The sequence below is a fragment of the Eublepharis macularius genome, unplaced genomic scaffold (genome assembly GCF_028583425.1).
Source record: "Eublepharis macularius isolate TG4126 unplaced genomic scaffold, MPM_Emac_v1.0 Eublepharis_26, whole genome shotgun sequence".
NCBI lineage: Eukaryota > Metazoa > Chordata > Lepidosauria > Squamata > Eublepharidae > Eublepharis > Eublepharis macularius.
In genome coordinates this window covers 54,423-59,976 of record NW_026559728.1, presented here as the reverse complement: position 1 = coordinate 59,976, position 5,554 = coordinate 54,423, and the positions used below count along the sequence as shown (strand labels likewise).

The window sequence follows — 5,554 nt, the reverse complement described above, 5'->3', positions numbered from 1 at the left end:
GCTGTGCTTTCAAACCCTCTCAACAGTGGGGCCAGGCAGTGAAGAGGACTTAAGGAGCTGCCGAGGCATGGTAGCTCACACCAGCAAAGAAAACATGGTGAAGAGGTGGCCGGCTTTGCCTGGACCACTACCGTATGAATGTCTGCTTTCTTGCTTGGTCAACAGAAGAGTCAGGGGAGTGGAGGTTTTTGCAGGACCATTTTTTTTGTCCATGTTGTCCTTAGTGGTGATGCAGCAAAGGAGGAGTGGGGTTGAGGGAACAGACATGGTAGCAGCATGCCGCTGAGACCCAGCTCTTCCTCACAGAACAGCCTGCCCACCTAGGATCCCAGACGCTCCCACTCCCTCTGTTCCCATCCATTTCCCTCCAAAGCTCTTTAAAGAGTACCCATTGTACCTCAACCCCACACGGGCATCTTGGGGTGTGGGGATCACTCTCCCTTGACCAGCTAGCTCTTCAAGGGCTATCAGAGCCCCTGGGAAAGTGGGAGGGCTGAAGCACGCGGAGGGGGGCATTTCAAGGGCCCTTCCCTCAGTCCAGCCTGAAACGCTGGCACCTCGCTCGTACCAGGCTGGCTTGTGAGGACCAAAAAGCCCCCCACCCTAACCTGTCTTCTCCCCTCCCCTTCCAGACATTTATTCCTCCTCTCTTGAACTGGGAGCTGGGGGGGGAGCAATGTGAACGAACAGCAGCAGAATGCTTTCTCACCTCCATACCCTTGTCAGCCATATGGTCAGCGAGAACAAATCAATGCCTCTCTGATCAATGCAGCCACCAGGATCCAGACTCTGGGACTTTCGCTCTCTTTCCAAAGACACAGGGCGGCTGGTGGCTTCCCTCGGGTCAGGCTTTGCAGCCAGCAAGCAGAGGGTGGGGAAATCGCTTGGTGACCAGGAGCAGCCACATGCCCTCTGCCTAATCTCCTTCACTAATATTTTCAAAAAGAAGTTCCTCCGGGCTTTCCCCTCTGCTAGGAAATGAAACCAGAGGGCTGTGGCTCCTCCCTTATTCCCCCAGACTTCTGCCCTGCTCGGAAATTCAACCAATCAGAGCACCCCTCTCTTCTGTAAACTGAGGCACGTGCTTGTGGGGAGAGCAGATCACGTTGCAAAGAAGGACGGTGGGGAAAGGCTTCCAAAAGATTGTTGCTGGTGTGCGTAGACATTCATTAGGCATGGAGGTAGGAAAGTTCACTTGGCTTGCCTCGCCCCAGCCCAGTTGTGACCAGAGGAGGAAGAGTTGTCTGGGAGGGGAAGGGAGTGTCCAGTACTTGCACTATGCATACGTTTGAGTTGTGGGTGGAGGGAGGGGCCATCCACGGTGGGGAAAATGTGCATTGGGGAGGGACCTTCAAACTTTCCCACCCATATGGCTGTTCTGCAATCTTTCTCAGAATTCTGAGGTGAATTTTCTGAGGATTGGGGCCCACTCTGATATGCCCACTCTGCCTTGAAACCTCTCTGGATCAATGGTCAAGGGAAAAAGAAAGTAAAGAATTTTTTTTAAAAAAGTGACAAAGAAAAGTTCCTTGAGCACAGATTCAAAGGCATTTCCCCCTCGCCAGCAGGCAGACCAGCCATCCTGGATTTCCTTTCAGCAACACATCTTGCAGCCAGTTTTACAGTTTGAAAGGGAGATTCCTGCTTATATATTTGCCTGATCTTTTCCAGATCTGCAGGGAGGCAAACCATCAGGGAGACCTGTTCTCTGGTTACTACACTACAGCGCTGCTACCAAATCCTTCAGAGTGATGGAGTGGAGGGGGGAAGAGAGGCCGCTTGCCTACCAATATTCCCCTTTCATGGTCATATGTAGATTCTCATCTGTTTTGATGCCCCTTTTTTTCAAGTACAATCAGGGAGACATACTTTCATTCATTTCCTACTGAGTTGGGATGAAATTAGACACTAGCTTTCTGCTTGCAAGAAGGTTTTTTCCCAAATGAGGGCATCAACACAGCACAGAAATCATGTAGTACCTTTCAGAAAACGTGGTCTTTTAGAAAATATATTATTTCTCTCCCACCCCAAACCCCAACATATTCTGACTGGTGCACTCTGTGCTACCTTGCCAGAAACCAATCACATCTATCAAGACCAAAGAGAGGGATTCCAGAACCACCCCCACCCCACTCTGCACCCTCACTATACTCCAGGGCAACAGTCTCTTTTAAAGTAGTGGTAACTTTCCTCAATGGCTGGTCCTGACTTGGCATGTGCAGACCACACCTACATTATGAAATATGTGCATTTCACACATTCACAAAATAAAAAGGCAGTACCCACCTTGGTGCCATTTTCTGTCCCTCTGGTAAGCCTGAAGCCCTTTTCATTGTGATGAAAGCACCTGGGGAGAGAGATTGCGGCCTGGAAGAGCTGAGAGGAGGACATTCTCATCTCCTGCATCATATCCTCCCAAGGACCCTGCGGGAGAGGTTAGGCTGAGAGAGTGTGACAGGCCCAATGTCACCCAGTGAGCTTCCATTGCAAAGTGAAGATGTGACCTTGGGTCTCCCACCTGCTAAGCTAACCAGTATACTAATATGTGTATTTGATAATAATTAATAGTAAAAAGTTAACAGCCACACGGGTGGCATTTTGCTTCTCTCTACGGATTCCGTAGACCTTTTCATTAAGGTGATATAAGGGGGAAAGTGTACTGTCACAACAAACAGGGAAAGGGTTTTCTTTTAAATGAAAACTGAGCATCCAAGGAACCATTCTGATATGGCGACACAATGTGTTACAAAAGTGTAACTAGCTACTAAAGCCCCGGTGGGTATTGTTTCCTGGAAGAGCTCAAGGATGACCATCCTGCCCTCCTCCCACTCTGCGAGGTAGGTTAGGCAAGAGTATGACTAGCCAAAGGTCACTCAGCAAGCTTCAGTGGAGGAGTGAGGATTTGAACCTGGATCTCCCAGATTCTGATACTCTAGCCACTTATATTACAATGCCAATAGGTGTAGTGCAAAAAAAGAATACAAAAAATGATCACAGCCACATTGGTGCACTTTTGTGTGTATAGGCAACCTGCAGCCCTTTTCATGGTGGTACTATAAAGTGCACCCGTACAACAAACAGGGCAAAACTTCTGTCAGTGACAGCTGGGAGTTCCAAGGAACCAGTTGATGAGGCGCCCAATGTTTCCGTGCCTGGTTTTGTAAGCTTCTTGGTCAAAGATATGTGTCACTCTGATGCAAATGTCACTCTGAGAAATCAGAACCCCGCCTGTGTCTACAGAGCCAATGCTAAGGGTCAAAAGCAACAATGAAAGTTTCCATCTTCTTCACCTGCCAGAGAACTCCCCACAATTCTGCTCTTTAGAGCCTAAAGCTTGGCATCAGAAACTAAGAGCCAAGCTACAAGTGACACCTGACACAGGTTGGACACTTGTCAGCTTCCCTCAAGTTTTGATGGGAAATGTAGGCATTCTGGTCTTGTAGCTGTAATGGAGAGCCAAGCTGTAAAACCAGGACACCTAGATTTCCCATCAAAACTTGAGGGAAGCTGACGAGTGTCCAACCTGTGTCAGGCATCACTTGTAGCTTGGCTCTAAGCTCCCCCCATCCTAGACATGCAGCGTGGGGTCCTACGGGTTTCCTGGTATGGGAGGCATCCTGCCCCTGCATCCCGCCTCCCTAGCCCAGTTCATTTTCCTTGGGAGGCCAATGCTCCTAACCCCTTCTTGCTTTCCTTTGCAGAGATCCAAGGAAGAGGAGCTCCAGGAGCTTTTAGCCTCATGCTCCCAATTTGAGCAATTCCTGTTTTTCACCCTTCGGGATCAGGTGTCTAAAGACAAGGTAAATGAAGAAAAAATTGGGCGCCAGGAGACTGCCTTGAGCGACTTGTCAAAGAAAGTGGATGAGATGGGGCAGGACTCGAAGGTCCAAGTTATTGAAATTACATTAAAGAGAATTGAGAAAGATCAAAAGAAGACAGAGACAACATTGGAAGCACTGGAGAGAAACATTGAAGAGACATTGTATCACACTGCCTTTGTGTTATGCCATCAGTGGGAGAAGGTTTTTGCAATGATCTTTTTCATAAAGAATGGTACAAGAGCTGTGAGAAAATTTTCAGTGTCCTTGGACACTAACCACTGTACAATCCTGCCCCTTCATTAAGCTATGACTGGAGGGAGCGTTTAATAATGTGGCTTCTCTTGGAGAATGCTAGAGCAGTAGTGAGGTATGTTTCAGTGTGTCCTTGCACACTAACCACTCTACCACCCTGCCTCTTCATTAAGCCACGAGTAGAGGGAGTGTTTATTAATGCTGCTTTTCTTGCAGAAAGCTAGAACAGCAGTGAGTTAAGTTTCCATGTGTCCTTGCACACTAAAACTGTCCTCCCTACAATCCTGTCTGCAATAAGTTTTTAGTCCGTCCAAAGCCCCAGTGTGTGTGTTTGCGGGGGGAAATTTGCAGCCTGGTAGAATTGAGGATTACAGAGAATAAACTGGGCTTATAGAGGTATAACCCACTTAGGACTGGAACTCCAGAACAGATTCCCCTTTGAATTCACAGACGGAGATACTGGATGCTCTGTTTTCCTTATTACATCTACAAGGAGGAAAGAAGAACTTCACTTTCCGAAATACAAAGGGTGGTCTTTATCTTTTTCCTAACTTGGAATTGGGCCATCATGTCCCTGGGAAGATTGAAACCCAAGTATGCTCAGTTCAGGCCGCTTCTCTTTCATAGCCAAAGTGACTCATTCATTCTTCCCTTATTTCTTAACTTTCTAGACCACCGAGGAGGAGCCACTGCCAAGATTATCACCATTTGAACTAGTGTTGCTTTTTTACTTGAAGTCGCTGGTGTACTCAGAAAAATCAATACAAGAGACGTTGGTGCACCAAGACACACGATGTAAATCAGTGATTAAGGAGAGAAAGGCGTGGAGAGGATTTCAGCAGGAGTTCCAAGTCCACAGTGTCATGCTGAAGGAAACAGAGAGCGACCTCCACAAAACGACGATAAAAGAGACAGAAGTCCAGAGTGGGGAAGGTCAACCCCTGCCAAGCTTCCCGGAAGGCTTTTTCACCCAGGCAAAACATGCAGAACGGGACCAAGAAGCACCTTCGGGAACCCAGGTACCCACTTTTGTACAGGACAGCTAAATCATATCCCTCCTTGGGACATCTCCACAGCACTTCCTGCTAGTTAGTCCTCAAAACTGACGGGGCAAAGGGCATGCAGTTGGAGAATGGGCATTAGAGAGAGAATACCTGGGAGGCCCTGCCCGCTCTGCCGATCTAAACTGCCCCAAACTAGTATCTGGTGAAAAACAGTTGAGATAGCCTGCCTCGGTGTTCTCATAATGATCTAGATCTCCAGATGTAAGGAAAGTGTGTGTGTGGGGGGGGGGAGGCGGCAACTAGACAGATGCCTCCCAGAAGCCCATATGCAGACCATAAAAGCATTAGCCCTCCCCTCTTATTTACCGCCTCTTTCCTTTCATTTGTTATCGACTGGCCTTTTAGCAATCATACCTTGGGTTTTTAAAAAGGAGCAACCAGCTAGACTAATGCTCATTACCACCTCTTGTGGCAATG

General features: G+C 48.0%; 1 long non-coding RNA gene across 1 annotated transcript; it reads left to right on the top strand.

Moving 5' to 3' along the window:
• The first annotated feature begins 1,094 nt into the window (after nucleotides 1–1,094).
• Nucleotides 1,095–4,858, top strand: LOC129346867 (uncharacterized). Its single transcript, XR_008599012.1, has 3 exons — nucleotides 1,095–1,181; nucleotides 3,702–3,800; nucleotides 4,745–4,858. It is a non-coding gene; the product is annotated as an uncharacterized LOC129346867 (long non-coding RNA).
• Nucleotides 4,859–5,554: the final 696 nt, after the last annotated feature.